Source organism: Rutidosis leptorrhynchoides, chromosome 10 (genome assembly GCF_046630445.1).
Source record: "Rutidosis leptorrhynchoides isolate AG116_Rl617_1_P2 chromosome 10, CSIRO_AGI_Rlap_v1, whole genome shotgun sequence".
Lineage (NCBI taxonomy): Eukaryota > Viridiplantae > Streptophyta > Magnoliopsida > Asterales > Asteraceae > Rutidosis > Rutidosis leptorrhynchoides.
In genome coordinates this window covers 6,442,510-6,457,362 of record NC_092342.1, presented here as the reverse complement: position 1 = coordinate 6,457,362, position 14,853 = coordinate 6,442,510, and positions in this window count along the sequence as shown.

Sequence of the window (14,853 nt, the reverse complement as noted above, 5' to 3'; positions counted from 1 at the left end):
TATAATTTCTGGGTGGTTGTTGGGTTTTATATCTTTTCTTATATTTCGATGCCCTTGCTTTTGTCTCCCCTAATAATTATCATCCACAGTTAATGCTCTCTCCTATTTGCTGTGATTTATACCCCAATTTCTATTTCAGAGTTTTGTCCTTTCGTTTCTTCTTCTTGTGATTAAGCACTGCTTGTAATGGTCCAGAATTCGCAGATATGAATTTCGGAATGAACATTGTTAATGTTTTAAAAAGGGAATAGTAATGGTACGGTCTTGCTTGGTCAAATTACCAGAATATCCTGAAAAAGACCGAATCATCAAGAAAAATATTTTCTTGATATGTTTAGAGATTAGATCGAATGTAAGAGTCGTGTAAATGGTACATGATGACGGTATGTTCTGTGAATCATCACGTTTCATTAGAAACTCAGCATGAATTACTGTAATATAATCACATTGATCAAGTGTCATTATATTATACTAACTCATGCTTCAGTTCCCAACACTACTTCAAAACATTCATATTCGAATTTTTCAGAATTTAGACACTAACACAGTTTCTTTTATGTTGCAGATATTACAGAGAGATAAAAGATCTCAGATAAGAATAGTTGTGAAAATATATCCAGAAATATGGAGAATATTTATAACGAGAGATACGAAGATATCTTATAATATTCAAGATATGATGATGATGAAGAATAAGGTCCGCAAAGGTTTAGAGTTAGGAGCAAGGTATTCGTTAATGACTTCGTCAGAAACAGAATCATCAAGATTCTTTAAATACAGACTTTGGTCCTTGTATTTGTCCTTGGTCTCCTTCACGGTCTGCTCAATCCGTTGTTCAGTACCAACTCTTCTCTTTTTCTCAGCTTTACCACCATAATATTCTTTATCATCAAACTTTTGACTGTTAATGTCGTTTACAGCTTTTGCTGCTTCATCAGCATTTTGAGAACTATCCGTAGTTCGAGATGTTTTTCAGAAACTTCACATTCGAAGTATATAAGTCTAGGAGATAGACATTATATGTATATATAACTATTGAAGTAGAAACGCTGTGAGATTTCAAAATACTGATTGCTAATTTTTAGTAATTGGTGTGGCAATTCTTGTTGCAGGATGCGGATGAGTACAAGATGGGGTTCAATGAATAAGTGTAGTGACTTTTTGAAGAGGCTTTAGTCGAAGGTTAATGAAGTTGTTGATATGTTTACTGCTAATGTAGCGAGAGGTAAAAAGGTTCCCAGTAACAATGATGAAGGGCTAATTGTCATAATAAGGCTTATTCGAATGAACAAATGAAGTTGATTTGCTGGAGCTGTGACAAAACTGTCTACTTTGAAAAGGAATTGTAAAGTTGTTTCTGCTAACAAATGCCAAAGGATCTAACGCGGGTACGTGTTAAACTATGACTTTAGTTTTGAGAGTTATTCAGGTGCAAAACTTCAGGTAATGTGTGGTTGGATCATCGTCTCGATTGTTCATTATTTGAAGTGTCTTCCAAAATTTTGAAGTGTTTTAAATGTCGCTTGTCATTGTCAATATCCAAAGAATGAAATCGTCATGAATCTCGATTGATTCTCATATCCTTCCGAGTGTTACGAATAAAAGTGATATTCTATCACAGTTCTGAAGTCAAAGTATAGCTTTGAAAAATGTAAGGATCTAAGACTGATGATTTTGCTTATAACTCGAGTTGCATTCTGAGATTTCAAAATCAGAATATGTAATTAAATTTGAATGAGTATGGTTGTTTTGATTTCTATAGATCACAACGAGTGGGGAGTATAGTTGATGATTTACTGAATTAGAATATAAGGATTCAACATATTAATTGTGAACTTAACTATTTCTCGAGTACTACCTACCCGTTAAAAAAAAAATTTCACAAATAATATTTTTGAACAAGAATTTTTCATTACAGTCTTTATGAAAATATTTGTGGATATATTTTCTTCAGATGTAATATAGATTCAATGAGTTAATATCATATTAAGCTCATTTGATTTTTTTGGATTGAATTAGAAATGAATAATCTATAAAACATTAGAGATTATTTAATCTTCACAGAGTTTTCCACTACTGTGATCAATACTTCATTATCTATTCTTATAGATATTTTCTTAGTAAATCATGCTGATGCTTATGGAACTCTTGCTAACTTCGCAAGATACGAATGTTGTTTTCCAGTAAGTTTCGAGTACGTCGAAGATGAAAGTGTAAAATCAAAACATGTTATCGAATGATACACTTGATTTATTATGAAACCGAATTCATTTAATTGGAATAGAGATTGTAGTTAACGATGGTTAGGTTGTTAACGAAGGATGTACATCATAGCATATTAGTAATATGAATTTAACCGAGTAGTATCTACCCTTTTTCAATTCATACTCAATAGCTTAGTACGAAAGATTTATATAGTTTCAGAATTCATATATATATATATATATATATATATATATATATATATATATATATATATATATATATATATACATATAATTTCTTCAGAAGAATGAGTTAATACTTCATAACTCGTTGATACAAAACACTCGTTGTTGATCAATGATGACGTCCACGGCGATTCTTGAACTGGCGGAACTCGTGATGTTATAGGTGTTGCTAGTGCTGATGATGCGGACAGTACTGACGGTGCTGGTGTTGATGATATTGTTGATGTTGATGATACTGTCGGTAACTGCGAGTGATGCTTATATAACAAGTCTAGCTTGTAAATCGCTCACCATTCTTGTCAGGGTTTCGATTCTTTTCCCTATCATCTCTATCTATTCTACTCATCTGATTTATGGATAAGGCTAAAATAGATAATCTCTAAGACTTTAGAGATTACATAATCACCGTAGAATGTTTCTCCGATGAAGTTACTAATCAGTACTTCATCGTTTGTTGTTGTTGGTATTCTTTGGTATTTATGGTGCGTGTGATGTTGATATCCGAGGTACTGATTGTGATGTTGAGGCGTGTGATGCGGATGTGATTGTTGGTGATGGTAATGATATTGTTGGTGTTGATGATGGTGGTACCGTTGATGCCGATGATGCTGCTGGTGCTTATGGTATTGAGGCTTGCGATGTGGATGTTACTGGTGGTACTGGTCATGCTGCTGGTGCTGCTGATGGTGTTTGTAATCCTTGCACCATGTGTTTCAAAGTCGCTACTCAAGCGCGAAGTTCGTTAACTTCTGCTAGTACACCGGGATGATTGGCGGTTGGAGCGAGCGGATGAATAAGATTCATAATATGGGATAGTATATAATCGTGACGAGATACTCTGGAGATGAGAGAGAAAATAGTGTTTCGAACAGGTTCGCCGGTAAGTGCTTCAGGTTCGTCGCCAAGAGGTGATTGTTGTAGTGACCCGAACTTTTTCATGTTTATATATATTAAATGAAATTGTTATTTACATGATTAAGTGTTTCCAACATGTTAAGCAATCAAACTTGTTAAGACTTGATTAATTGAAATAGGTTTCATATAGACAATTGACCACCCAAGTTGACCGGTGATTCACGAACGTTAAAACTTGTAAAAAAACTATATGATGACATATATATGGATATATATATATAGTTAACATGATATTATGATAAGTAAACATATCATTAAGTATATTAAAAATGAACTACATATGTAAAAGCAAGACTACTAACTTAATGATTTTGAAACGAGACATATATGTAACGATTATCGTTGTAACGACATTTAACGTATATATATCATATTAAGAGATATTCATACATCATAATATCATGATAATATAATAATTTAAAATCTCATTTGATATTATAAACATTGGGTTAACAACATTTAGCAAGATCGTTAACCTAAAGGTTTCAAAACAACACTTACATGTAATGACTAACGATGACTTAACGACTCAGTTAAAATGTATATACATGTAGTGTTTTAATATGTATTCATACACTTTTGAAAGACTTCAAGACACTTATCAAAATACTTCTACTTAACAAAAATGCTTACAATTACATCCTCGTTCAGTTTCATCAACAATTCTACTCGTATGCACCCGTATTCGTACTCGTACAATACACAGCTTTTATATGTATGTACTATTGGTATATACACTCCAATGATCAGCTCTTAGCAGCCCATGTGAGTCACCTAAAACATGTGGGAACCATCATTTGGCAACTAGCATGAAATATCTCATAAAATTACAAAAATATGAGTAATCATTCATGACTTATTTACATGAAAACAAAATTACATATCCTTTATATCTAATCCATACACCAACGACCAAAAACACCTACAAAAACTTTCATTCTTCAATTTTCTTCATCTAATTGATCTCTCTCAAGTTATATCTTCAAGTTCTAAGTGTTCTTCATAAATTCTACAATTTCTAGTTTCATAAAATCAAGAATACTTCCAAGTTTGCTAGCTTACTTCCAATCTTGTAGAGTGATCATCCAACCTCAAGAAATCTTTCTTATTTACAGTAAGATATCTTTCTAATACAAGGTAATACTCATATTCCAACTTTGATTCAATTTTTATAACTATAACAATCTTATTTCGAGTGAAAATCTTACTTGAACTGTTTCCGTGTCATGATTCTGCTTCAAGAACTTTCAAGCCATCCAAGGATCCTTTGAAGCTAGATCCATTTTTCTCATTTCCAGTAGTTTTATACAGAAAACTTGAGGTAGTAATTATGTTCATAACATCATTCGATTCATACATATAAAGCTATCTTCTTCGAAGGTTTAAACTTGTAATCACTAGAACATAGTTTAGTTAATTCTAAACTTGTTCGCAAACAAAAGTTAATCCTTATAACTTGACTTTTAAAATCAACTAAACACATGTTCTATATCTATATGATATGCTAACTTAATGATTTAAAACCTGGAAACACGAAAAATACCGTAAAACCGGATTTACGCCGTCGTAGTAACACCGCGGGCTGTTTTGGGTTAGTTAATTAAAAACTATGATAAACTTTGATTTAAAATTTGTTCTTCTGAGAAAATGATTTTTCTTATGAACATGAAACTATATCCAAAAATCATGGTTAAACTCAAAGTGGAAGTATGTTTTCTAAAATGGTCATCTAGACGTCGTTCTTTCGACTGAAATGACTACCTTTACAAAAATGACTTGTAACTTATATTTCAGAATACAAAACTATACTTTTTTTGTTTAGATTCATAAAATAGAGTTCAATATGAAACCATAGCAATTTGATTCACTCAAAACGGATTTAAAATGAAGAAGTTATGGGTAAAACAAGATTGGATAATTTTTCTTGTTGTAGCCACGTGAAAATTGGTAACAAATCTATATTAATCATATCCTAGCTAACTTATATTGTATTATACATGTATTCTAATATATTATGTAATCTTGGGATACCATAGACACGTATGCAAATGTTTTGACATATCATATCGAACCATGTGTATATATTATTTGGAACAACCATAGACACTCTATATGCAGTAATGTGAGAGTTAGCTATATAGGGTTGAGGTTGATTCCAAAAATATATATACTTTGAGTTGTGATCTAGCATGAGACGTGTATACACTGGGTCGTGGATTGATTCAAGATAATATATATCAATTTTTTCTGTACATCTAACGTTGGACAACTAGTTGTAGGTCACTAACGAGGACAGCTGACTTAATAAACTTAAAACATCAAAATGTATTAAAAGTGTTGTAAATATATTTTGAACATACTTTGATATATATGTACATATTTGTTATAGGTTCGTGAATCGACCAGTGGCCAAGTCTTACTTCCCGACGAAGTAAAAATCTGTGAAAGTGAGTTATAGTCCCACTTTTAAAATCTAATATTTTTTGGGATGAGAATACATGCAGGTTTTATAAATGATTTACAAAATAGACACAAGTACGTGAAACTACATTCTATGGTTGAATTATCAAAATCGAATATGCCCCTTTTTATTAAGTCTGGTAATCTAAGAATTAGGGAACAGACACCCTAATTGACGCGAATCCTAAAGATAGATCTATTGGGCCTAACAAACCCCATCCAAAGTACCGGATGCTTTAGTACTTCGAAATTTATATCATATCCGAAGGGTGTCCCGGAATGATGGGGATATTCTTATATATGCATCTTGTTAATGTCGGTTACCAGGTGTTCACCATATGAATGATTTTTATCTCTATGTATGGGATGTATATTGAAATATGAAATCTTGTGGTCTATTGTTACGATTTGATATATATAGGTTAAACCAATAACTCACCAACATTTTTGTTGACGTTTAAAGCATGTTTATTCTCAGGTGAATACTAAGATCTTCCGCTGTTGCATACTAAAATAAGGACAAGATTTGGAGTCCATGTTTGTATGATATTATGTAAAAACTGCATTCAAGAAACATATGTCGATGTAATATATTTCTATTATAAACCATTATGTAATGGTCGTGTATAAACAGTATATTTTAGATTATCATTATTTGATAATTTACGTAATGCTTTCGAAACCTTTATTGATAAAATAAAGGTTATGGTTGTTTTAAAAATGAATGCAGTCTTTGAAAAACGTCTCATATAGAGGTCAAAACCTCGCAACGAAATCAATTAATATGGAACGTTTATAATCAATATGAACGGGACATTTCAGTTAGTATCCGAGCGTTGGTCTTAGAGAACCAGAAAATTTGCATTAGTGTATCTTATCGAGTTTGTTAGGATGCATTAGTGAGTCTGGACTTCGACCGTGTTTTCTTTAAAAATGATTACTTAACATTTTTGTTGGAAACTATATATTTTTAACATGTGAATATTATGTGATATATTAATCTCTTAATTATATATATATATATATATATATATATATATATATATATATATATATATATATATATATATATATATATATATATATATATATATATATATATATATATATATATATATATATATATATATATATATATATATATGTTTGGTATTATGTGATAGATGTCTACCTCTAAAACAAGTCCCATTGACTCACCTAATAATAATGAAGAGTCAAATGTAAATTGGAATGATTCGTGCACTGATTCACAAGTTCTCGAAGAGGAACCGGAAGAAGAGTCGGAACCGGAAGAAGAATCGGAACCGGAAGAAGAATCGGAACCGGAAGAAGAAATAGAACCAGTGGGGGAAATAATAAAACGGTTAAGTAGAAGAAAATCCTCAACCAACCGACCAAAGTTAATTATGGTCAATGGTGTTTCCGTCAAGGAAGCAAAGTATTGGGAGGATTACCAATTCTCTGATGAATCGGATCCCGACAAGGATTTCGATGATGTTATAGAAATTACCCCAACACAATTTAATAAGGCAAAAGAGAACAATAAGGAAAAGGGCATAAAAATAGAGAAATTTGATTCCAAACCCGATGAACTTTATATGTATCGTCAACACCCGTATTTCTTAAGTTGTGACAATAACCCGGGAACCTCTAAACCACCAGGTTTTTCTAAATCAATGTGGAAAACGACGGCTTGTATTAGGGGAACATCATATATCCCTAGAAACTTGGCAAAACGAACCAAAACCGAAGAAGAAGAAACGAGTGAGTCGGAATAAGATAGTTGTATTCGTGTGGTGTAATATATGTAATATAGTGTGCTTATGCTTTATGATATATGTAAAAATTGCTTGTATTAATAAGTATTTTTTTTATGAATCTAACTCTTGTCTATTTTACAGTATAAAAACATAAAATGGATAGATAACCCAATATTTTAAGAGACCTACTCGGAGACATGATTGATGAAATCTTGTCTAGAGTCGGTCAGAATTCCTCGGCACAACTATTTAAGGCGAGATCAGTTTGTAAGACATTCGAAGAACGTTCCAAGAATGCCTTGGTTTATCAAAGGCTTTCGTTCGAAAGATGGGGGTTATCACATTGGGAAATCCATAAGTTACGATGTGTTTACTTTGACGCATATATTGCGGGGAACCCAAATGCTATTTTACGCAACGGGTTAAGAACTTATTTTGACTCAATATATCCGAATATAGGACTTCGTGATTTAGAAAAAGCGGCTAACATGCAACATAAAGAAGCATGTTATGCTTACGGGTTAGTAATGTTCGCTTCTCACCAAAGTGAGAACAAGAACCAGGCTGCAACAATTAAACAAAACGTTCCCACAAGTGACGGAGTCGGTAATTGGGGTAAGAAATGAGGTTTTTAGGTTATTACGAGACTGTTGGTCATTACGTAACCTTCATCTTTTGACGACGTTACAACACATTGTCTTACTATCGGTCACAACGGTTATGTTCCACAAAACCAAGGATGGAAAGTGGTATTAGTAAAACCAGAATGCATGACTTGTTTCTGGACGTATGAATTACGTGTCTTTATTGCCTTTGCTGAACGCCTTATTTATTAACTAGCATTATCTTCGCAACTACTTTGTATCAAAGTTTTATGTGCTATATTTCATGCTATATGTAAAAAAAAGCGGTATTGTAAGTTTGCAAGTTATGTTATAAAGGTTTGAATATAATATTTTTTTTTTGATTAGTTTTTCATATAGAATTGTAGTAGTTGAAATGGTATGTTAGCTACTAAGTATGAACTTAACGGGTAGGTACTACCCGAATTAAAGAGTATAAAACGCTAATATGAAGAAAGAGCTTTTATAAATAAGTTCATATTACGCTACGAAATACTATTGACTACTCTTGATATTCTATATGATTAACTCGTTTCATTTGACTATTTTGAAGGAAATGACACCGACTACTCGACACACCTTGAATATGAGCGAAGAGGAATTTCGTGCCTTTCTTGCTTCAAACATAGCCGCAGTACAGGCTGCGCTACATACCAACAATAACTCCAAATCTAGCAATGCAGCTAACGGCGCAAGAAATCATGTAGGATGCACCTACAAAGAATTCACTGCCTGCAAACCTTTGGAATTTGATGGAACCGAAGGACCGATCGGATTGAAACGGTGGACCGAGAAGGTCGAATCAGTGTTTACCATAAGTAAGTGTACTGAAGAGGACAAAGTGAAGTACGCTACGCATACCTTCACAGGTACTGTGTTAACATGGTAGAATACCTATCTAGAGAAAGTGGGACAAGATGATGCTTACGCACTACCGTGGTCAGCATTCAAGCACTTGATGAACGAGAAGTACCGTCCCAGAACCGAGGTCAATAAGCTCAAGACAGAACTTAGAGGGTTACGAACCCAAGGATTTGATATTACCACGTACGAAAGATGATTCACAGAATTGTGCCTATTGTGTCCGAGAGCGTTCGAAGATGAGGAAGAGAAGATCGACGAGTTTGTGAAAGGATTACCGGAAAGAATCCAAGAAGATATAAGTTCACACGAGCCCGCCTCCATACAACAGGCATGTAGAATGGCTCACAAACTAGTGAACCAGATTGAGGAAATAATTAAAGAACAGGCGGCTGAAGAGGCCAATGTGAAGCAAGTCAAAAGAAAGTGGGAGGAAAACGGTGATAAGAATCACCAATACAACAACAACAGCAATTACAACAATAATCGCAACAACTATCCCAACAATCGCAACATCAATCGCAACTACAACAAACGGCCCAACAATAACAACAACAATAACAACACCAACAACAACAACAGCAACTACAACAATCATCTCAATAACAATAACAACCGTAACAACAACAACAATCAGAAGCAGCTATGCCAAAGGTGTGAAAAGTATCACTCGGGGTTCTGCACCAAATTTTGCAACAAGTGTAAAAGAAATGGTCAAAGCGCGGCGAAGTGTGAGGTCTACGGACCAGGGGTTAACAGAACGAAAGGAACAAATGGTGTCAGAACGAGTAATGGCGGAACAAGTAGTGTCGTAGCAAGTTATGCCAATGTAGTTTGTTATAAATGTGGAAAACCGGGCCACATTATTAGAAATTGCCCGAACCAGGAGAACACGAATGGACAAGGCCGTGGAAGAGTTTTCAATATTAATGCGACAGAGGCATAGGAAGACCCAGAGCTTGTTACGGGTACGTTTCTTATTGACAATAAATCTGCTTACGTTTTATTTGATTCGGGTGCGGATAGAAGCTATATGAGTAGAGATTTTTGTGCTAAATTAAGTTGTCCATTGACGCCGTTGGATAGTAAATTTTTACTCGAATTAGCAAATGGTAAATTAATTTCAGCAGATAATATATGTCGGAATCGAGAAATTAAACTGGTTAGCGAAACATTTAAGATTGACTTGATACCAGTAGAGTTAGGGAGTTTTGATGTGATAATCGGTATGGACTGGTTGAAAGAAGTGAAAGCAGAGATCGTTTGTTATAAAAATGCAATTCTCATTATACAAGAAAAAGGAAAACCCTTAATGGTGTACGGAGAAAAGGGCAACACGAAGCTACATCTTATTAGTAATTTAAAGGCACAAAAACTAATAAGAAAAGGTTGCTATGCTGTTCTAGCACACGTTGAGAAAGTACAAACTGAAGAAAAGAGCAACAATGATGTTTCCGTCGCAAAAGAATTTCCCGATGTATTTCTGAAAGAATTACCGGGACTACCTCCACATCGATCTGTTGAATTTCAAATAGATCTTGTACCAGGAGCTGCACCAATAGCTCGTGCTCCTTATAGACTCGCACCCAGTGAGATAAAAGAACTGCAAAGCCAACTGCAAGAACTATTAGAACGTGGTTTCATTCGACCAAATACATCACCATGGGGAGCTCCTGTTTTGTTTATCAAGAAGAAGGATGGTACATTTAGATTGTGTATTGACTACAGAGAGTTGAACAAACTTACCATCAAAAACCGTTATTCACTGCCGAGAATTGACGACTAATTGATCAACTACAAGGCTCGTCGGTTTATTCGAAGATCGATTTACGTTCTGGATATCATCAAATGCGAGTAAAGGAGGATGATATTCTAAAAATTGCTTTTAGGACGCGTTATGGTCATTACGAGTTTATGGTTATGCCGTTTGGATTAACTAACGCACCAGCTGTGTTCATGGACCTTATGAACCGAGTGTGTGGGCCATATCTTGACAAGTTTGTCATTGTTTTCATCGATGACATACTTATTTACTCAAAGAATGATCAAAAGCACGAAGAACATTTGAGAAAAGTGCTAGAAGTATTGAGGAAAGAAAAACTGTACGCTAAGTTTTCAAAGTGTGCATTTTGGTTGGATGAAGTTCAATTCCTCGGTTACATAGTGAACAAAGAAGGTATCCAGGTGGACCCAGCAAAGATCGAAATCGTTGAAAAGTGGGAAACCCTAAAAACTCCGAAGCATATACGTCAATTTTTAGGATTGGCTGGTTACTACAGAAGATTCATCCAAGATTTCTCCAAAATAGCAAAACCCTTGACTGCATTAACGCATAAAGGGAAGAAATTTGAATGGAAGGATGAACAAGAGAAGGCGTTTCAATTATTGAAGAAAAAGCTAACTACGGCACCTATATTGTCATTGCCTGAAGGGAATGATAATTTTGTGATTTATTGTGACGCATCAAAGCAATGTCTCGGTTGTGTATTAATGCAACGGACGAAGGTGATTGCTTATGCATCTAGACAATTGAAGATTCACGAGCAAAATTATACGACGCATGATTTGGAATTAGGCGCGGTTGTTTTTGCATTAAAGACTTGGAGGCACTACTTATATGGGGTCAAAAGTATTATATATACCGACCACAAAAGTCTTCAACACATATTTAATCAGAAACAACTGAATATGAGGCAGCGTAGGTGGATTGAATTGTTGAATGATTACGACTTTGAGATTCGTTACCACCCAGGGAAGGCAAATGTGGTAGCCGACGCCTTGAGCAGAAAGGACAGAGAACCCATTCGAGTAAAATCTATGAATATAATGATTCACACTAACCTTACTACTCAAATAAAGGAGGTGCAACAAGGAGTTTTAAAAGAGGAAAATTTAAAGGATGAAATACCCAAAGGATCGGAGAAGCATCTTAATATTCGGGAAGACGGAACCCGGTATAGGGCTGAAAGGATTTGGGTACCAAAATTTGGAGATATGAGAGAAATGGTACTTAGAGAAGCTCATAAAACCAGATACTCAATACATCCTGGAACTGGGAAGATGTACAAGGATCTCAAGAAACATTTTTGGTGGCCGAGTATGAAAGCCGATGTTGCTAAATACGTAGGAGAATGTTTGACGTATTCTAAGGTCAAAGCTGAGCATCAGAAACCATCAGGTCTACTTCAACAACCCGAAATCCCGGAATGGAAATGGGAAAACATTACCATGGATTTCATCACTAAATTGCCAAGGACTGCAAGTGGTTTTGATACTATTAGGGTAATAGTTGATCGTCTCACCAAATCAGCACACTTCCTGCCAATAAGAGAAGATAACAAGATGGAGAAGTTAGCACGACTGTATTTGAAGGAAGTCGTCTCCAGACATGGAATACCAATCTCTATTATCTCTGATAGGGATGGCAGATTTATTTCAAGATTCTGGCAGACATTACAGCAAGCATTAGGAACTCGTCTAGACATGAGTACTGCCTATCATCCACAAACTGATGGGCAGAGCGAAAGGACGATACAAACGCTTGAAGACATGCTACGAGCATGTGTTATTGATTTCGGAAATAGTTGGGATCGACATCTACCGTTAGCAGAATTTTCCTACAACAACAGCTACCATTCAAGCATTGAGATGGCGTCGTTTGAAGCACTTTATGGTAAAAAGTGCAGGTCTCTGATTTGTTGGAGTGAATGGGGGATAGACAGATTACGGGTCCGGAGATAATACAAGAAACTACCGAGAAGATCATCCAAATCCAACAACGGTTGAAAACCGCCCAAAGTCGACAAAAGAGCTACGTTGACATTAAAAGAAAAGATATAGAATTTGAAATTGGAGAGATGGTCATGCTTAAAGTTGCACCTTGGAAAGGCGTTGTTCGATTTGGTAAACGAGGGAAATTAAATCCAAGGTATATTGGACCATTCAAGATTATTGATCGTGTCGGACCAGTAGCTTACCGACTTGAGTTACCTCAAAAACTCGCGGCTGTACATAACACTTTTCACGTCTCGAATTTGAAGAAATGTTTTGATAAAGAAGATCTCACTATTCCGTTAGATGAAATCCAAATCAACAAAAAACTTCAATTCATCGAAGAACCCGTCGAAATAATGGATCGTGAGGTTAAAAGACTTAAGCAAAATAAGATACCAATTGTTAAGGTTCGATGGAATGCTCGTAGAGGACCCGAGTTCACCTGGGAACGAGAAGATCAGATGAAGAAGAAATACCCGCATTTATTTCCAGAAGATACGTCAACACCTCCAACTGCTTAAAATTTTAGGACAAAATTTATTTAACGGGTAGGTACTGTAGTGACCCGAACTTTTCCATGTTTATATATATATTAAATGAAATTGTTATTTACATGATCAAGTGTTTCCAACATGTTAAGCAATCAAACTTGTTAAGACTTGATTAATTGAAATAGGTTTCATATAGACAATTGACCACCCAAGTTGACCGGTGATTCACGAACGTTAAAACTTGTAAAAAAACTATATGATGACATATATATGGATATATATATATATATAGTTAACATGATATTATGATAAGTAAACATATCATTAAGTATATTAACAATGAACTACATATGTAAAAGCAAGACTACTAACTTAATGATTTTGAAACGAGACATATATGTAACGATTATCGTTGTAACGACATTTAACGTATATATATCATATTAAGAGATATTCATACATGATAATATCATGATAATATAATAATTTAAAATCTCATTTGATATTATAAACATTGGGTTAACAACATTTAACAAGATCGTTAACCTAAAGGTTTCAAAACAACACTTACATGTAACGACTAATGATGACTTAACGACTCAGTGAAAATGTATATACATGTAGTGTTTTAATATGTATTCATACACTTTTGAAAGACTTCAAGACACTTATCAAAATACTTCTACTTAACAAAAATGCTTACAATTACATCCTCGTTCAGTTTCATCAACAATTCTACTCGTATGCACCCGTATTCGTACTCGTACAATACACAGCTTTTATATATATGTACTATTGGTATATACACTCTAATGATCAGCTCTTAGCAGCCCATGTGAGTCACCTAACACATGTGGGAACCATAATTTGGCAACTAGCATGAAATATCTCATAAAATTACAAAAATATGAGTAATCATTCATGACTTATTTACATGAAAACAAAATTACATATCCTTTATATCTAATCCATACACCAACGACCAAAAACACCTATAAACACTTTCATTCTTCAATTTTCTTCATCTAATTGATCTCTCTCAAGTTCTATCTTCAAGTTCTAAGTGTTCTTCATAAATTCTACAAGTTCTAGTTTCATAAAATCAAGAATACTTCCAAGTTTGTTAGCCTACTACAAGTGTCCACATTACTACATTAAGTACAATATCTACTTTGTATTTTAACAATCAGGAGAGGTTATTTTAGAGAGAGAAGATTCTGATTAGCGGAGAATTAATTTACTGGGATTTATTTAAAGCTATTTACAAAAGGTAATTGGACACTTGTGTAGTGACCCGAAGTTTTCCATGTTTATATATATATTAAATGAAATTGTTATTTACATGATTAAGTGTTTCCAACATGTTAAGCAATTAAACTTGTTAAGACTTGATTAATTGAAATAGGTTTCATATAGACAATTGACCACCCATGTTGACCGGTGATTCACGAACGTTAAAACTTGTAAAAACTATACGATGACATATATATGGTTATATATATAGTTAAAATGATTTTAT